The sequence below is a fragment of the Symphalangus syndactylus genome, chromosome 15 (assembly GCF_028878055.3).
Source record: "Symphalangus syndactylus isolate Jambi chromosome 15, NHGRI_mSymSyn1-v2.1_pri, whole genome shotgun sequence".
NCBI lineage: Eukaryota > Metazoa > Chordata > Mammalia > Primates > Hylobatidae > Symphalangus > Symphalangus syndactylus.
Genome location: NC_072437.2, coordinates 8,629,919 through 8,650,357, shown reverse-complemented (window position 1 = coordinate 8,650,357; position 20,439 = coordinate 8,629,919). Strand labels below are relative to the sequence as shown.

Below are 20,439 nucleotides of genomic sequence, written 5' to 3'. Positions count from 1 at the left end.
CAGCTTCTTAACCCTATTTATGTAGCCCCAAAGCAGCTGCAGGCATATGTAAATGAATGGCCATAGCTGTGCACCAATAAAACTTTATTTACAAAACAGGCAGCGGGCCAGAGTTGGCCTGAGAGCCTAATTTGCTGTGGCCTGGTTTACATAAATGTGAGCAGCTCCACTGTGGGAAGGGGGGTTAGTATCCCCTGAGGGTAACAGAAAGAGGACAGTGTAGGAGACCGAGGAGCAAGTTTATTAGAGACAAGACAAGGTGATGCTCTGGCTACCAGCAGGTTATGATGACGGTGATTCTTAGCGCAGTTTAAAACTTTCATAATCATTTGTGCTTCTAAATGTTTTTCCTATACTTAAAAAATATAAATTAACTAACTCAGTGTCCTTGATTTGAGTATTTTCTGTCCTAAGCCCCAGTCCCCAGTATCTTCTCCTGTTCCCGGTGTTCTACCTGGAAGCTGTTCGGTCCCACACCTTCCTGAGATGCGCTTGGGAGGCTCCCAGGAGGGAGCTCAGCCCCAGCTGAGGGGCGATGCAGAGCTGAGCTTGTGCAGGCTTTATTCCCAGCTCGGAGCTCTTGTGATCGCTCTCTCTTTTGTAGGGTTGGGAGTCAAGAGAATTGTTCTAAGTCTTCTATGTTTTCTATAAAAATATCAAATGTGAGCAGGAATGATTTTTCAGCCAGTGAAAGTGACCTGATGAAATTTTGGGATTGGTGTGTGCACTTTCTGTTTGTCTGAAACACTCCGCTACAGGTACTTTTATAATTCCTTCTTGCTGACAGTAAAACACCTTGAAAATGAAACAGGGAGGTGCTATGTCAGCACAAACTTGACCTTTCAGTTGCAAAGCACTGACCTGCATCAACACTTTGAAGAAAAATAGGAAAACCACGCCTCTCATCCAATGAGGAAGCAACTCAACGGTGCAGCGGCCACCGCGGCCACCCAGGAGTAGAACCTGCAGCTTCACCCCGTGCCCTTGAAGGGCGGTCCAGAAATGTCACCATCACCACTGGCAGCCACTGCGGCCACAATGGAGTAGAACCTGCAGCCTCACCCCGTGCCAAAACTATTTATTATTTCTTTTTTCAGAGAAGAAGTTTGCTGATGCCTGCACTAGAGGTTACGCCTGGCACTTCACTTGCTTTCTCTCATCTACATGATCTGCTAAGTTCTGTTAGAGTTGTGGCACTGCACTTCTGAAATATTTCCAATCTGCTCTCAACCCACAGTGTGGGGAACTTCAAAATGCAACAAAGCAAAACTCTGATGAATAAATAAAACTGCACAATTGTTGACTGTTTGACATTAAAGACCCAGGCACAGCAGGCCAACCAAACCAGTCCCCATTTCAAATCATTCTCCCCAAACATAACGCATTTCAGCAAAGATTGAGGAACTCTGCTTGCTCCAGGCATGGCGGCCACAGGGCCCAGGCAGCAGGCCCGGGAAGGCTGAGTGCATTCCGCCTCTCTCTTCTGATACCTCTTTGTTAAGGTCTCCCGGGAACCCAGCTTCCTTTGTGCAGGCAGCTGCGTTTCCAGTGCGTGGTGCAGGAGGCAGGCAGGGGAAGTGTGGGCAGGCCGGTGCTGATTTGTAATCGGATGAGCCTTGTTTTTCTCCTGCTCTGCACTAAGTCTCTGGAATCTATCAGTTATATAGATTATGTAACAAGAGCCAATAGCTGGGTGAAAACAAGCTTCAGAAAAACAGAAAGCTTAACAGCAACAACAAGAAAGGCAGGTCCAAGGGAGGTTATGAAATGGAGCTTGACCTCTCTCCCTCTCTCTCTCCCTCCAAGCCACGGCTTTACAGTTGGCTAACTTTGCTGTAATTGAGTCTGAAGGTTGAGTCCTTGTTCTTTAAGAATTGCCAATGGAGCCCTCTAATCCTCTGTGGTCTCCTCAGTGAATCAGGACTTTGGTTTATTGACATGTAATTAGATCAGTATGTCACTACATCAATGCCAGTGTAAACATCCCGGAGTAAGTAGCTGATCCTTACAAGATCAGCAACCTAATCTCCACTGGGATGCCAACCGGCTTTGTCAACACTCCAGTTGAGGACTGGATCTCTTTCCCTGATGTCTGACTCCAGCAAGGAGGGGGCTGGAACCGAAGCAGGAATCTGCCACCTGAAGACCTTCTTATTGACATTTGGGCTCTTCCATGACCTTCATTACTTAGGGGCACCAGTGACCTAAAATAAATACTACTGGGGCATGCGAATTCCATCTCCTTCTCATGTCTTCCCTCTGCGTTTCTCACTATTAGGAAGAAGTACATCCAGCAGAAAAGTCAGAACAGAAAGCACCTGAAATGTCCATTGCCCATGAGAGTTTCACTTCTAGCCCATACTTTGAATTAATGTGAATTAATTTCAAGGAAAAGAAGCTTAGGTACTTATTCTGACGTTTACTGATAACACTACCAATGACTGGCAGAAACATGCTAGGTATGTAACATTCAAAGTCAGCAGAAACTGGCTCACAGATGGTGGTTGGGGCTGCTGTTTGTTGGGCATTTGCTGAGGGCTGGAGTCTGTGCTGAGTGGGCGTTTGCATCCACCCCCTCGCTCATTCCCTAACGCGCTGAGGGAAGTGTCCTGAGCATCTCCGCTGAACCGATGAAGGAGCTGAGCCTCAGAGAGGGTTACTGTCTTGCTAAACATCACACAGATTGGAAAACAGGTGGAAATCAGGCCTGTCTGATGGTGTCATCTGTGTGTGTAACTATCACACTCAATGGCAACGGGGATTTCCACCTGCTGCAGGGATTGGCCTTGGTGGCTCCAGTGACTGGCGGCCAATGGAGAGGAGGGATAGAAGGAAGCCTAGTGGGCTCAACAGGAGTCCAGACTCAAAGAAAGGAACTTGGCTGGCAGACAGCCTACCTAAGAGGAGATGTGGCTTACTTTAGGATAAAGGGCAGAGCTGTTGGCCTGTCTGAGGCAGGTGCCATGTCGGTGGAGAAGCTAGTTTTCCTCTTCTCCCTGGCATACCATCTCTCATTTCCTCCGTACAAGTGGAGGGGTGTGCTCCGCAGAAAGGGGTCAGTCTTCATGCCAGCAAAGGGCTCTTCTGCCGTCCTACCCAGTCCCTGTCTAATGTATGACCCTGTTGGTTTTTCTGTGTTAAGGATCTGATCATCGAGCTGTCTAGAATCCTGCTGATGAGGTCACGGCAGGACAGGGGCACGCAGCCAATTGAAGTGGAGATCCACGCAGGGAAGTTGGATTTTTAACAGAGCAGAAAACAGCATTTAATTTCTTTTAAAAAATCTGCAAAGAGCTCTTACTAAGGTTCAGTCTGATTTTTTTTTGCTTGTACAACTAGCTGGCCCTGATGAGACAGTCCATATAATCTAGGGCAACATTTTGCCCTAAAAAGCAATTAAAAGAATTTATGAAGCAATTTGTGGTGAAAATGACGCAGCGATTATGTGGGGTTTTTTTTTTTTTTTTTTTTTTAAAGGGAAACAGCAGAGCTCTCTCTCTCTGTTCAATGCCCCTGACTAGCGATGCCCACAAATATCCTGCCATAACCAGAGTCAGCCAGAGGTAGCTGGCCCAGGGCGTGCGGCCAGGGCAGGCTGGGACTCCCTGTCAACTTCGGTGGAGCCTCAGAACCACCCCAAGCTTCCATTTCTTTGGCTGCCAGTGGTGAGGACTCTTGCGTTGTGAATCCTCTACCATGAGGTAACGTCTTATTGATGCATCTGATTTGAGCAGAGAGGCCTTTGAAGAAGACAGGCATGCTTTACAATGTCACATCAATCAATAAGGCATGTGGCATTTGGTGGAAAGAACAAATAATACATCTTATCTTCGTTGTGGATGTTCATTCTATTTCATTTTATTTTTGGTAATTAAAAGAAAGTTGGAAAAGAGAAGTACATGCTTGTAGTTAAAAAAATTAAACCAGTACAAAAACAGCATAGCATGAAGAGTAGATTCCCTAAGCTGACCATGACTACTGTCTCCCCATCTCTTTCCAATGATGACCTGCACATCTGCAAGCATATGTATCTGCCAATCTAGACTTGTGTGTACCTATGTTATATATGTGATGTTGGACATATATGATGCATATATTCAGTTCTCTGTGTCTGTGTCTATGTAGGAATTTTAAAGATAAATCTCACACACTGTTCTGTACCTTGTAGAATAAGATCTCTTGGAGATAGCTTCTCACCGGCATGCGAGCACATGACCTTGCTTTACGCATGGCCGAGGTGAGTCCAGGGCACCTGGCACTCCCGTACCTGCTTGGCACTGGCCTGTGCTTTCTGTGTTTTCTTACGATGTCTGAGTAGCCACTGGCCCCAGACTCCTGGGCAGCCCTGACACCTGCTCCTGCTGCCTTGGCCTCAGAGGCAGGGTGTATCCCCACGCATCTCGGCACCTGCACCCAGTGCACCGTGTTCCAGCAGCCTGACTCCTTTTGCCTCTGCCCCTGGCCAGGGCAGACATGGAAAGGTCAGGGCTGGTGTGAGGCAGTGTACGGAGGAGGCCAGCCCACCCCGAGTTCCCCACATCCCTAATGGGGGCCGTCTGCTGAGGGTGGCATCGGTGGAATCCTCTCACCACCTAGCGTGGAGGTGGCTCCGCTCGGGGCTACCTCATGTTTATCACATGTCTATTGCATCCGTCACGTGGTTATGCTATGAGTGGATTCCACTGTGTCCCTTGTCTATAGCACTCCTGCCTCCATGGGAGGCTGCCATGACTATCTTCGTGCCTGTGTGCATGGAAGATGAAATTGCTGAGAGTGGGTCAGAGGTTTGTGCACTTTAGACTCAGAGATAATTACTGCACTAACCCTCTCCAAAGCCAATTTTCTGCAATTAGCAGTGTCTGAAGAGTAACTCTATGTGGCCTAGAGCTGGTGGCAGAGTGTCCCCATGTCAGGGCACTCGTAGGCCACATGGCTCTGGGCTGGAAGCACCCTGCGGCGGTGGGGGCGAGGCCACCCTTGGAGTTTCCCCGAGTGGTTTCAGGTGCTGGCACCCGGCTCCCACAACATAGAGGCCTGGATGGTGCAGATGCCCACCCCACACCTCCCACTCATGCCCTCTGCCCGTCTCCTGCCTCCCGCAGGTGCATCTTGGAGATAAGCCCCCTTAGTGGAGGAGGAAGAATCCTCCTGCAGTTGAAAGAGGGGAGCTGGTGCTCCAGTGGGAAGTGACAGGTGCCTGACGTGCCTCCCCTGCCCCACCCGGGTCCCATTTCCATATCTGCTATGAGTGAGCCTCAGGGTCAGGGAGATTCTTAAAGAGCAAACTTCAACAGGATGTCAGCACTTTTATCTAAACCTTCATAGGAAGCAATGAGATACAGGCAAGGAAGCTGCCTTTCCATCAGGAGAGCAGCCTGAAATTGAGAGGAATGGCCCCAGCAGATAAAAGGGCATCTCACTCAATGGTTTTGTTTCATAGTGATCTGTGACATATGAAACACACTTATGTTTCTCAGAAAGCTAAACATAGACTTACATGACTCAGCAATTGCACTCCTAGGGATATACACAAAATAACCAAAACTGAGGACTCAAGCACATATACAGAATACATGCAAGACTGTGTTCATAGCAGCATTACTTACAAGAGCCAGAAGGGGAAACAGCCCACATGCCCTTCCATATGTGGTAAAGACAAGGTATGCTATGCCCCTGCAATAGAATATTACTCAGCCACGAAAAATGAATGACATTCTGATCCATGCCACAACATGGATGGGCCTTGAAGACATTGTGCTACACAGAGGAAGCCAGACCCCAAAGGACCAGTGCTGTATGATTCGCCTCATAGATACTCCAGAATGGGCAAGCCAGAAAACAGAAGGCAGATGAGTGGGTGCCGGGGGCAGGGGTGGGTGTGGGGATGGGGAGTGATTGCTTAATGGGTACAGGGTTTTCTTTTAGGGTGATGAATATGTTTTGGAATTTGATAGAAGTGGCAGTTACACAACACTGAATATATTCTAAATGCCAAAACTATCTTTTTTATAACAGCAATTTTTTACTTTTTTGCACAAAAATTGCTTTTTAGGAAGCTACATAACAATTACTTACACATCTCCTCTTTTTGGGGTCTTCAGGGTTTTCACGTTTTGCTGGTATAATTGGATTGTGATGAATACCCTGGTACTAACCATTTTTCACATTCTCGGTTATCTCTGTTGGATAAACTCTGAGTCATTGCAGCAGTGAGATTGTGTACTTTAAGGTTTTTCTCCAGCATAGTATTAAGTTGGCCTCCTCAAATGCACTGTCTTAGCCCCTTCAGTAGGATCTCATCATGTCTGTCTTCCCAAGTGCTTGCCAATAATATTTTGCCAATGTGATGGGAGAAAATTCACCACCTGTGTAGTCACGTGATGTGCTGCCGGGGTCCGGGGCTACCCACTGTTCAGCCTTCTTCCTCTTCCTGTTCCCCTTCCCCTCCTCCTTCTTCCTCTTCCCCTTCTCCTTCTTCCTCTTCCCCTTCTCCTTCTTCCTCTTCCCCTTCCCCTCCTCCTTCTTCCTCTTCCCCTTCTCCTTCTTCCTTTGCTTCTTCCTCCACCTCTTCCCCTTCCTCTCCTCTTTCCTCCTCGTCTTCTTCCTCTTCCCCTCGTCTTTCTTCCTCGCCTTCTTCCTCCTCCTGCTCTTCCTCTTCTCCTTGGAATTGTCTGTTCACACTTTTGGTCCCAGTCTCCTAGTGTTTTTAGTATATGAATAAAGAATATGAGTCTTTGTCTTCAATGCTGAAAAACATGTTTGCTAATGGGTGTCACTGGGGCTGACCAGAAGAAAGGGAACAGCACAGAGGCAGAAGAGAAGGATGCCTGGGTGCTCAGGGGGAGAGCACACAGACCCCTGTGTGAGGTCCAGAGAAGTGTGGGTGGAGCAGGAGTTGAGGCCGAAGCACAGAGTACCCCCCGCCAGGCTCAGGGCTCGATTCCCAAGTTCCCCTGAGCCAGAGGTAAAGGCGTGTGCCTCTGTGTGTGTGCCTGTGTGTCTAACTGGCCAGCGGCCTATAAGTGGTTGTCCTTAATAGAATTTTAATCTCTCATCTATGGGAGTGGAAGGCGTTTTTTAGCTTAATAATTTTCAAAAACACCAATCAGCTTTGAGACTGAATTTCTTGCTTTTCTTTTCTCAGTAGTGGGAGTGTTGGTTACTAAAGACCTGACCCTGACTGCTGGGAATGTTCACTGGGCTAGGGCATCACTTGGTCTTGTTGTCCAGATTTCACTACACGTGGGACTGCAGGAGAATCTGAAGCTCTGGGGCCGTCTATAATCTTCTGGGGAGGGAGCGTGGGTGTTAAAAAAAGCACATGCGTGCACACACAGTTTCAATCCTCCAGATGTATGATGTCCTGTAAGATGTGATGGTTCCAGAAAAAGAAGAGCTATGTTTGGTTGAAAGCAGAAAGGCCTTGGCAGCACTGACGGACTCAGCCTCCTCCTGTTTGCACTGTGGCCCATGGCAGGGGTGCCTGTCCTGCTGCTAAGCACTACTCTCCATCTGAACCCAGCTCACTCCCACCCCAGTGCTGTGTGACGGAGCCCACAGTGGAGGAGACGGAGGCTGCAGACATTTATGTTTTCTGGACCATCTCCAAGACAATGTTTAGCATTTAGAGATGTTGAGGGTTTTGGACAGGGTCTAATCTTGCAGGTGAGCCCAGCCCATGTCAGAGGTGGACTCCAGCACTGGCGGCTCTAGGGCCTGGCGGATGTGACTGGCCTCTCTGCACTTTAATCACCTTCTCTGCTAATCCTACTTCTGTGGGTTGAAAATGTACCCTCAACTCATACAGTGAAGTCCTACCCCCAGTGTTTCAAGGTGTGACCTTAACTGGAAATATGTACCTAGTTGAGATAAGGTCGTCTTGGGGTGCAGTGGCCCCTAACCCAATATGACAGGTGTCCTTATAAAAAGAGGGAGTTTGGACACAGAGAAGAGGTTGTGAACCTGCACAGTGTCAGGACTGGAGTCATGCGGCTCCACACCCAGGAGCCACTCTCTGCCAGGAGGGAGGCCTGGGCAGACCCTTCTCTAGAGCCCTGGGGAAAGCATGGCCCAGCTGGCACCTTGAGTTTGGGCTCCAGGCTCCAAAACGAAGAGAATAACTTTCTGTTGCTTACCTCCCAGCGTGTGGTGCTTTGCCACAGCAGCCAGGATTTTCACACACACCGGTATGCCCGTGTGTAGGGCACCTGGCTCGTGGGTGCGCTTAGCCTAGAGCACCTCCTTCTCCTGCCCAGGTTGTGCTGGGCTGCGGTGGAAGCATCATCCTCAGCTGTGAAAACACAAAAGTCATGCACAACAAAAAGAGGCCATCACAGGATTTTCCCCTCTTTGCAAAGTTTCACAGCACACACATTACTGTTTATTTTCAACCCTTCTTTCTGATCTTGCATGATGCAAATTCCCAGAACCCAAAAAGACATCTTGAGAAAACACTCCACAATTCGTGGCAGAAAAGGTCAGATTGTTTGAAAATGACTAATGATTAGTTTATAGTTCTTATAATACAGGTTCCATAACAATGGAATTAATCTTTAGAGGAAAAAATTAAAAGGTAGTTTGCTCCAGAGGGAGCTGCGCTGGGGTTTGCACATTACTTATGATGAGCACTCGCTGGGACGGAAGCAGAACCCCAGGACGCCTCATTGTTTAATCAGGACGGGTAATATCAAGTTGATTAATCCGCACGCTTCCCTCTGCCATCCTAGAAGGGCTGCCGTCCTGCATAATGCCGAGCTTGGTGCTGCCAGGGCTGGGCCTCTCCGAGGTCTGGAGAAGGGGCTGGACCCCTCTGTGGACCTGGGGAAAGGGGCTGGGCCCCTCTCCGGACCTGGGGGAAGGGGCTGGGACACGCCGAGTGTCAGCCTCTCTGCCTTGGGCCACCCTTCTGTTGTCACTTTGCTTGATGCAAGTGCTCACCTGAAAGGTAGCAAACCTGTCAGGAGCTAAAAAGTGAAACAGGCCTTTTCCTTCTTCCCACACATGCATGGGATCACTGGTTTCTGTGTCTGATGCCCCAGCCTAAAGGTGAGCCGGCAGGTGGCAGGGGCGGCCGGGCCTGAGAGTTCACGCAGATCCACCTGGGGCCTCCACCCCCACATCTGACACCATAATTGACCTTTAATTCTGAGTCTAAGTAGTTCCTGGGGGACATGCACACCTTTACAGGCACAGGATGGCTGCTGCACACCCAGGTGGTGGTCCCACTTTGTCCTTCATAGAGGAGGTGGTCCCGGATGCTCTCAGAGCTGGGTCCTGCACAGCAGGCTAAAGCCTGAACTTGGGGCTTAGGGTGGTTTAAACAAAACAGCGATGTGGCTGCACTTGCTGCTGCCTACAGTGTTCTGGGTCCCAGCAAAACCCTCCTTTTTCCATTAAAAGGAAATTATGTAAAAGTGTCATCTCTATTTTGGTTTATAGAATTTGTTCTAAGAGGGTGAAAATCCTCGTTGATCCACTTTATGTCCATCAAAAAGTCATTCCTGGAATAAGAATGGTGGCTGGGAGGGAGCCAGTTAGCGAGGGTTGCCACCTGATGATGTGCTCTGGCCTCCAAAGTGTCCTAGGAGCAGCTGCAGAGCCGGTGCCCGAGGTCTCCCCACCCAGAGGCCCCTCACTCCCGGTAAATGCAAGCGTGCATTCTGTATGGAGGCGATGGTTCAGCAGGAGAGGAGAGGCATATGCCTGCGTGTGTATGCATGTATGTGTGTACATGTGCGTGTGTGCAGGTGTGTGCATGTGTGGGTGTGCGTGTATGTGCATGTGTGTGCATTGGGTGTGCATTTGTGTGCGTGTGTGTGTGCATGTGCATGTGTGCATGTGCGTATGCATGTGTGTGCATGTGCAATGTATGTGTGTGCATGTGCATGTGTACATGTGTGTTCACATGTCCGTGTGTGCATGTGTGTGCGTGTGCATGTGTGTACATGTGCTTTTGTGTGCATGTGCATGTGTACATGTGTGTTCACATGTCCGTGTGTGCATGTGTGTGCATGTGCATGTGTGTACATGTGCGTTTGTGTGCATGTGCATGTGTACATGTGTGTTCACATGTCCGTGTGTGCATGTGTGTGCGTATGCATGTGTGTACATGTGCGTGTGTGTCCATGTGTGTTGTAAATAACTGAGCTGCAGGACAAAACTGACCTGGCAGAGGGAAAAATAGTTGCAAATAAAAATATTTTTATTATTAATCAAGATGTCCTTGGAGATATAACAAAGAGTCAGAAGAACCACGGAAGAACCGTTTCAGGAAACGTCACTACCTTTTCACATTCTGGGATTTGGAATTATACAGGACATTTCTTGGTCCTCATCTTAATTTGCACAGTCTGACATTTCACTGTCTCCTAATTTTAGCGTGTGAGAATAAACATAAAGTGGTAGTTTGGGCAACTTCAAAATTTTATTACAGGGTGACAAAGAAAGTTAGCGTGTGTGCATCAGCATGCTTTTTCATTAGCCTTGCAGAGAAATAGAGCTTGCTATTTAAAAACTGCTCATTGGCAACCAAGGATCATTTACCTGTATTAGTGAGGAAATGAGACATTTTCTGTCACTCTACCTTGTAAAATAATTAAGGAATCTTGGTGAGTACACTATTATAGCTATTTAATAAAATTTATATTCAGAATTTTACTACTTATAAAATATATTGTCTCACCTGGGTGTTCACAGGGGACCAAAACATATATATGTATCTATGCATATATAGTTTTTTAAATGTTGCTTGTTTCATTTTATGGAAAACATGGAAAATCTCCTACAACAATAAACATTCATAATATAACAATGTATGAAAACTGCATGTACCACTAAGCCAGTGGCAAGGGCTGCCTCTGAATCTCTGAATATTAGCATATTATAGATGGAAAAAGCTATCCTCTCCCTCACAGGAAAATCTGTTAGCATCTTACCAGCAAATTCTGAAAAGATATACATTTAAAATACACCTTCACCTTACTTTTGAAAGAAAAGTATAAATATAAAATCTGCTAAGATTCGCCACCCTTGCGAGGAGCCTCCGCCCCGTGTTGAGATGCCGCGACCTCACCACTCACCTGTGAGTCTTGCTGGAACTTGAGGCCTTAGTTCCACCGCAGATTAAAATAATTTCTATTTTATATTTTCCACATCTTTTATATTTTCTTTCATAGGATCTTGCTTTCATTGCTACATCTCGATTCACTGTCATTAAGAAGTAAAAGGGCCCAAATGTGAGTTGGCTGCCAGTGCATGCGCTGCCTCTGAGGCCATGCAGAGCGGGCTGGTGTCTCCCTCAGCGGCATTTGGGATCTATTGGTTGATAACCAGATGCTTCCTTATTAGCCAAGAGTGCCACAAGTTTTCCCGAATCTAAATGTTGAAAAATCATGACAGTACTGCCTCTTCCTTCTCTGATATTTGACTGACACTCATCATATTACATCCTGCGGGTTCCTTGTTGCAAAAAAATATGAAGATGATATCTTATGACAAAGTCCACCGAAAACACACGCGTCTTGGGACCGCAGTGGTGGTTCCTTCTTGGCCGAGGTCCACTCCCTGCTGCAATCACTCGTGGAATCTACAGGGAACTCAGAGACTCCCTCTGAGAGGCTGAGCTTTGCGGGAGAGAACAGGGTCTGGGAAGTCCCTTGGTGTCTAAAAGTCTGAATTGCAGACAACCCCTGTCGTTAATCTGGAACTGAAAATCAGCCTGGGAGCTGGGGACTGGGCCACCTGGGCTGAGGGCAAAGGTCAGCTTGCGCCGTGAGCGCAGGACAAAGGCCCAGGGGTGCGGTGGTGGCCCCGGTGACGGGCGTCTCTGCCCGGTTCTCCGTGGAAGGCCACGCCACCTCGCTGATGAGATTCGCCCAGAGCCTTGACCGGGCATCCGCTGAGGGGTAAAGCGCCTGCGGACGCTATTTCCCGTCCGATTTTGTGCTTCCTGTGGGGGTGCCTCAGCTCTCACCGTGCAGGCACGGAGACCCCCACAGAGCCCGTGGCTCTCCCAGCCTCACGGTCCACACCCGCGGGCTCCAGCCCAGGGCCGCCCCTGCACCCCGAATGCGGTGACCTTGTGGCTATTTGGGCGAATTTGAGAGGACTGACAGCCTCTTTCATGCAAAGAGGCCATCGGCTCAGGGAGTTCGTGAACCGGGCTCCCGGCTCCAACCACAGGGGGTCGAGGGAGGCGTCTAATACGAGCCCGCAGAAATCCCCACCGTGAAGACGCTCATCCCCAGAGAACTGGGAAGGGACCCTGGGATTTCCTACAAATCAGACGCAGCTGCTTCCCACCCTCATCTGGAAAGGGCTGCGTGTGGCCCTTCCTTGCCGCTGCACAGGGTCCCACGTAACCATTCCAGAGTGGCTTCCTGCCCAGTGGTTAACAAGATCACTTCTGTTTGTTTCCACCTGTGGATATTAATGTGAGCATATTTGAAGTGTATACATTTGGTTACATAAAACCAAATTACAGAAAATTACCTCTATTTTCCTAGGCCCAGTCAGGATAACTCCCATGCAGGATAGAAATTGAATGGGGATCTGAGACGTGCGGGATGAGTGGGACTGAGCCTCCTCTGGCGCATCCAGCTCCAGGAAAATGCTGGAGGTGGAGCCGATTACCAGCGGTGTCACAGTTGCACCCGCAATGTCTTCCGAAGAAATAGTCCCGTTCCTCCCTGAGCATTTCGGAGCTGCTCTGAGGCCTGGCGAGGCTCCAGCAGTGCCCAGTGACCTTCCCAAGGTCTGATGTGGGCTCATAGTGTGTGGGGCAGTTTCCAGGCGCTCACAAGGACCGCCGTTTCCTCTGGCCCCCTGCCCCCTCGGGACATTCCTCTATGCTGAAGGGTGCTGGCGCAGGCGCTAAGATGTTTATAATAATTTAAGCTTAACGCTCGGAAAATACTTTCTAAGGAGCAAGGAAATGCTTTTTCTGGTTTGTTTCTCACATCTCAGAATCCTACTCATCCAGTTAGGGTTACGGTGAGAGGTAGAGTTAGGGTTAGGGTTAGTTGTTCTTTAAAAACATTAGTCTTCTTAAGTAAAATGTGAGTCTTTAAAAATGCTTTCAATGACACCGTGGGCTTTAGGGGAGAGAGTCAGTCTGAGTCTCTCACCACCGCCTTGAGACACACACCCCTGCCCCCCGCCGTGGCTATTGTCGGCAGAGGCCGGTGGAATTGTGGGTGTACCTGGGCATCTTCAGATGTTCTTTTAGTGCGAGGCACTTCAGGGTGGCATGGGCAGCGACTTTCCACAGGCCTGGGGGGCGTTTTCTGAAAGCACCTGCTGTGTGGCCCCAGCAATGTCCCCGATGGAGAGACACAGGTGAGCACACAGCAGGGACCCCTCGGTGACAGCAGGCAGTTCCAAGGTTCCTTCCCAGCTCCGGAGGCTGTGGCCCTCTGGTGATCACCATCAGCCCTCGCTGTATGAGGAGCGCCTGGCTCACCTGCTTTCTTAAACTCACTTTCAACCAAGCAATGAATAACTGAGGACCCATCGGGACCCAGCTGGGCGCCGGCCTCTGGCTTGAGGCAGTTTGTGTCTGTTCACATCTGCCCTTGTCTATCTGGTGCGACACCCAGGGCGGGAGGGAGAAGGGGAGGGACACGGTCTGGACTCTCCCTGCTCACTGGCAGGTCGTGGTGTGGCTAGGCCATAGGAAGAACGGCCTGCTTCTCACAGCTGCACCGCCCAGGCCTTTCTCTCCTTCATGTCTGCCCGTAAGAACTTATCACCATTGCAGGCCCATCAGGAAGACTGTGTTTGAGGTGAAGGAAGGTTTAATACCTTTAAAAAATCCATTTTGCAAGATGAGATGGATCTGGGTGTGGACCACGGCTCACCACACGATGACTCCCGCCAGCATTCCCTGTGGACTCTCAAAGGGCGTCCATGCAGTGGCGCGTGTGACACTCCATGCAGCAAGGCTCTGCCATGGGGGTCAGTATGGAGGGGGTGGCCGCAAAGCTGGGGACAGGCCCGGGGGCCCACAGGGGCCCCACGTTCCATGCAGCAAGGCTCTACCCTGGGGTCTGTGTGGAGGGGGTGGCGGTGAAGCTGGGGACAGGCCCGGGGGCCCGCAGATGCTCCGTACAGTACCAACTCCCTACAGCTCGGACTGGATTCGGCAGGGGTCCTGCCTGTGCTGGCAAGGCCAGATCAAGGGGTACAATTCTGTAAAAGGGGTAAGATGTTGGTTTGAGGGATGAACTGGAAATACTGCGTCTGCCCATCCCATCTCCCCTGCTCCCTTTTCCCTTCCCTTCCCTTCCTCCTTCCTTTCCATCTTTCCTTCCTCCCTCCCTCTCTCTTCCATCTTACACACGTGGCTGCAGATGTGACAGGGAGTGTGGGAGCCATCCCCACAGGGCAGAGGAGACAGGAGACAGGAAGCTGATAGGTGAGGACAGACTGTGAAAGGATGGCAGGGCAGGGTGTGAGGCCACCCAGAGCCCAGGTCAAGGGCTGGCAGGAGGCAGGATTGCCTGTGGGATGGGGCAGCAGAGGCAGTGCAGCAATGGTCTGCAGTGTGAAGGAGGGCGGCTGGGAGAGGTGAGGCTGGCAGGGATGTCCAGAGGCCTCATCCCAAATGGTCCTGGAATCCCATGGAAAAGTGCCATTGCGGGGTAGGGGTAGGGCGTGGCGGTGTTAGCAGGACAGCATCCGAATCAAATGTGTGTTCCTTTACATTCAGGGGGAAGTGGGTCTGGAAGAAGGCCCGGGGCCAGGGCAGGGCACAGAGGCTCTTCCAATGGCCAGGCCGGGGGTTCAGGTGGTGTAGATCTGGAGCAGAGAGACCCCCAGGAGTGGGGAGGAAGACTTTGGGGTGCAGGTGATGGCAGGCACAGGGAGGTTGGGGAATCATCGCTTATCCTCAGTGCTGTGGATGGAAGCATTCCCAGAGGCAGAGGAGCAGATGGAGGTTTGGCAGGAGGAGGGTAGTTTGTCTTAAGACGTGGAGAGATGTCCAGTGGTGGATCTGCAGGTGGAAGCTCCGAAGAGAGGGGGGTACTGAGAGCACAGAGCTGGGCCAGCGGCACTCAGCTGGTACTGAAGCCATGGCAGCCTCGCTGATGCTGGCCTGGGCTGGCCGCCCCTACACCTTACAGGCTTCCTGCAACCTTACCAGCCGCAGGCCAGGGTCTGCCAGGATCTTCTGTCTCGTGGTGATGCATTTCTTCTGGCCTCCTCCTTAGATGGCTGCCAGCCAAACATCATCAAAGTCTTGAAAATTGTTCAGGAACATTTGGGTCAAAACCCCGTCACAGGTCCCAGCCCAGCTGCAAGGGGGGTTACGGTGCAGTAGTATCCTGTGTCGGGAAGAGGCAGGGATTTGGTGGACATCCCGCCTGTCCTTGCCACACCCAATAGTGGGCCCTATTACCCAAGGACAGTTGGGGGATAGGCGCGGGGCTTTCCTGGGTGAGGTGAGGTCACAGAATGTGGGCGAGGAGAAGGCTTCAAAAAGGGAGGGGCAGGCAGCTCAGAGGTCAGGACAAGGGCAGACACACATCCAAGGTTTTTCATGGAAAAATCCATCTTTTGCGATTTCAAACTGGACAGCACCTACGCAAAGCTACCCATTCACATACTGCATTTGTTTCCTCTCCCAGCCTGGTGTGGACTAAACAGAGTCAGTTAGAAAAGGGTTCTGATGCGTTCACAGCTTTCAAGGCCTCAGCTTGCATAATTACGAGGGGCAGGAGCTGAAATTTCATCTGTGCGACATCAGCTCAAAAGGAGCCGGGACTGGAAGAAACCGGGAGCTATGATTTGCACTTTGATAACTTAAGTGAAATAAATTGATGGTTCCAAATGGAAAAAAATGACCAGGTCTATTTCTATAGACTTTAAAGATTATCCAGGTTAGAAATTTCAGCAAATGGGACAAAGATAAAATCAGTTATTCACTAGTGCCTATTTTAACACCTATAAGACAGTGTAAAAATTGGCTGTATCATATTAATATCTTGCTATAAATTTTGACATTAGTATTGTCCATTCTGAGCACAGACCTGGGCTTGCTGGCTAAAACACAGAGCTCTAGAAGAGTTTCCGTGAGGATGGGTAAATTAGGGAGTGCCTGTCCACGCTAGCCCAAGGGCCAGGTTCACCTGCACACTTGGCACATTGCAGGATAGCTGTCAGTTTATTTGTCCTTCTCCCTGTCTGCAGGTCAAGTGCTTCATGCAGGTGTGATACACAGGAGATGTACAATAAATATTGAATAATTGAGAAACTATATTTGCATTATTTTATTTGATTTTCCCAATCATGCTGCAAAGGTGAGAAAGGACAAACGGTATCTTCATTTTACTTTTCTATTTTTTAAAATATTGAACAGGGAGCCTGCATGTACCCCAATTTTATACCTGAGGATGCTAAGGATGAAAAGTGATTTGCCCAAGTGGGTGGGCATCAAAGCTGTCACTTGACCTTGGGATTCTCTGACTCTGAGGCATGTCCTTCCCACCCCACTCAGATGCACCCACCCAATGGCTTCTACCATAATTAAGATTTTCGGATTGTTCCAACATAGTGCAATCATATAATTATTAAAAGCCATAAGCATAATTTGCAACATATGTACCCATATCTCACTTGTATTTTGACCATATATATTATATGAATAGTGTGTGGATTTTATAGAAGCAGAGGTTTAATTATGCTCATCTGAGTCCCCCACGTGGAAGGGCATACTGATAAGTGGGTGGATTCAAAATAATCCAAATTACTTTATTAGATTTCCCACTGGGGGATTTTAAAACCTTGCTTATACCAGGGTCTCGGTGTGATCGGTACCCTGCCTGCCTCAGAGGCCTGGATGCGGCCTCACTCTCCCCTCTGCTGCCCGGGATCCGGCCTCCAGAGGAAAACGCCCTGGTCCTAAATATTCATGAGTCTCCACACAAAGTGCCTGTGGCAAGATATGCTCTTCTCCCTGGGAGCTGATAATCTGGGACCATCATTACCACTGAGAAGACTGTGTGAGTCGGTTTGCCTGAGAGGGCCCTGCTTTTTCACCTGTCGTTGTGATGTAATTGATACGTGTGCCATTGTTCATTTCCAAACATGAGAGTGAGCTTTTATGTGATCGCCCTACTTAGAGCTAGCATCTACTGAGTCCTGAAGAGCAGGCACCGTTGTGAGTGATGGGCACGTGTTACCTATCGTAACCTTCCCCACACCACGAAGAGGGAACGATAGCTTTGCAGTTAAGGGCCCAGATTCTGGGGCGACCTGCTTGGGGGTGTGGTCCTCACTAGCTGTGGACCCTGAATAAGCTCCTGAACATCTTTATGCTCCATGTCCTTCATCTGCATATGAAGATGCTAATAATAATAATGGCCTCATGTCCTCATTTGCAAGAAAAAAAAAAAAAGCGCTGTAGCCCCTGAGGCTGGACCAGACAGGAAAGCACACGGAGGGGGTCCTGTGGCTCTAAAGTGCTGCGTAAACATACGCGGTCACCATAACCACCTGACTTTCATCTGTTATTTTGCTTTTTATCTTATTTAATATTTTAAGCTCGTTCATGTTGAAAATGACGTATGAGGGCTAGAGATATGAGGAATTATTACATGCAATCCCTATTTTTAAGGTACTTATTCATATTTATTTGAGGAGATAGAAAATAAATATGAGAACATTAACGAAAAGAAGACCCATCATATACCCTGGGGTAGGGTGCTGCTGATAGAAAGAGTGACACAGATTTGGGGGCCAGGAGCTCAGTGGGGACAGTCAGGAGCTGTCCCACAGGGCAGCCAAGAACAGCCTTGGTTGCACATCAATTCTAGAAAGCAGATTTTTCTTGCCCACTTCAGACAATTCTGTGGTTTTATTTTATATGCGAAAAGAAACCTGTGTTTGATGTACGCCTGATTTGGAATTAGAAAACGACTTTGGGCAGTGATGACACAAAATTAAATATAGTTTTTGTAAAGAGAAAAAAGATAGCATTTATTCCTATAAATCTTACTATACATGAGTCCCCAGGCATTAACTATATACTAGACATGATTTTTTACATGGGTTGACTTACTCGGCCCGATAGAAATTTATGACTCAGAGACTGCTTTTGTCTTCGTTTCCCAGATGAAAAACCTGAGTTTCAGAAAGTAACTTCTCCAAGGCGGGACGTCCACCACCTGGCAGGGCTGAGGTTTGGACTGAGACCGGCTGGATCCGGAGTCCTTGTAGTTACAGACACACTCTGCCGCCCTTTGTGAGGAATGAGCAGAATGCAGGCCGTGCAGCTCCTGAACCCTTGAACGTTCTCTATACCCCTGGGAACCTAAACTAACTGCTTTTTCATTGAAATGTCCGGTTTTTCCCCTTATTCTATGAACCTGGGGAGTCATTGTCTGACGGGCACCCGCGTTGGTTATATAGGGTTACTGTAACAAAGTGCCACAAACAGGGTGGCTCCAAACCACAGAGTGAAACCTCTCACGGTCCTGGAAGCCGGAAGTCTGGAATCAGGGCATCCAAAGAGCCGTGCTCCCTCGGAAGCCCCTGGGGAGAGATCCTTTCCCATCTCTTCCACTGTCTGGTGGCCCCATAGCGCCAGTGCCCCCATGGCTTATAGATGCTTCAGTCCGATCCCTGCCTCCATCCTCTGCCTTCTTCCTGTGGGTCTCCTCTCTGTGTGCAACCCGCTGTCCTTATGAGGGTACCAGCCCTGTTGGATTAGGGTCTACCCGACTCCTGGATGACCTCCTCTTATCTAATCACACCTGCAATGACCTTATTTCCAAAAAAGTCACATTGTGAAGTTCTAGGGGAGAGAGCCTCAGCGTATCTTTTGTAGGGACACAGTTCAACCCCTAACAGCACCCACGAAGAAAAAGCATGGCCCCAGAGAGGGTGGGCTGAGACGCCTGTAAAAATTCCGCAGTATAGGCTCTGACTAAGAAGAACAGAGGTGCTGGCCCTGCAATGGCTGTGAACTATGCTGTTCTGTAAATAAATACTGGATACTGGGTTGTTTATAAAGAAAAGAGGTTTAATCGGCTCATGGTTCTGCAGGCTGTATAAGCATGGTGCTGGCATCTGCTCAGCTTTTGAGAAGGCCTTGGGAGGCTTCCAGTCATGGTGGAAGGTGGAGGGAGAGCAGGCACATCACATAGTGAGAGCAGGAACAAGAGAGAAAGAAAGAGAGAGAGGGAGGGAGGTGCCACACACTTTAAATGACCAGATCTCATGTAATATCAGAGCAAGAGCTCACTCATCACCAAGAGGATGGCCCCAGGCATTCATGAAGGATCTGTCCCCCGTGACCCCATCACCTCCCACCAGGCCCAACTCCAACACTGGGGATTACGTTCCAACATGAGATTTGGGTGGGGAAAACATCCAAACTCTAGCAGGCCACTCAATAGATCAGAACGGACAGTGACTCACTAGCCTGGACACTCAGCCAGCAGGCGGGGGGTGCCCATTGGTGACTGTCTGTCCAACCCAACAGAGATCCCATCAGTCCAGCCGGGTGGCACCTGCAACCCCTGGTCAGGCTGAACACGGCTGAAGGGCAACCCAGGTCTGAGAGGAAGAAGGAAACAGTGGCTCTGTGGGCACAGCTTTTGCCTTAAGAAGTTCAGCATAGCCCAACCAGCAGTTGGGCACCGCTTTGTGGTAAGTGGACAGACAGGGAGGCCTGGTGGGCTTTGGCATGGCTGACCCCTCATTGCCTAGTGTGTGGCTGTGTCACTGCCTGCCGCCTAGAGTGTGAGGACAAAAATAAGAGAGGGTTATCGAGCATCGTGACTGGAATAGGAGGCGTCGGACCCTCTGGGCAGCCCCCTGACGAGAAGCCCCTGCCTTTCTTGGGGTGGGTGGAGCACAGGCCTTGTCTAGGATGCTGGATTTTAGTCTGAGGAGCTCACATCTCCCCAGCTGCATCAGAACCTGTAAATGTTGGGGTGAGGGAGATTAGCCGACCTTTTTCAAGGAATGAAGAAAACAGCCGCTCTCTGTAGAGCCTGAAGTGCCAGGCAGGGTCACAACAGGCTTTCCAGATCTTCTCTGGGAAAGAACAAAGCATAAATAAGTATAAATACAAATTGCTTTCATTCTCTTGGGCTGTGGTTCTAACTCTGAGCTGTAGCATTTGGGTTAGGGAATGCAGGGTCTTGGTAATTATTCACATGTTGCACAGGATGTCTCCAGCGTGGCTGGGAGGTGAAGTTGCTGAATTGTTCAAGTTCCATCTCTTATTTCATCTGGACCCCGTTGTATTTTGGGAGGAAGGCCAAGCCCCGAGCACCGAATTAAACCTCCTGTGACTTGGCCTCCCTCCGCCTTCTCAGCTGTGCTTGAGGTGGGCTGAGGCTTACTCTGTCTTTAGTAAAGAAGTTTTCTTTTCCCTTGATGACTTGAACTTGAAAACACAAAAAGTTGCGCGATTTCCATAGGGACGCATTA

At 49.3% G+C, this 20,439-nt stretch overlaps 1 long non-coding RNA gene across 1 annotated transcript in view; it reads left to right on the top strand.

Annotated features, from left to right (window-relative positions):
- Window positions 1-3,339, top strand: part of LOC134732595 (uncharacterized) — a 73,940-nt gene extending 70,601 nt beyond the window's left edge. The window contains exons 2-3 of the long non-coding RNA XR_010115897.1: window positions 2,279-2,459; window positions 3,143-3,339. This is a non-coding gene — a long non-coding RNA (uncharacterized lncRNA). The remainder of the gene's footprint in view (window positions 1-2,278; window positions 2,460-3,142) is intronic.
- The last annotated feature ends 17,100 nt before the right edge of the window (window positions 3,340-20,439 follow it).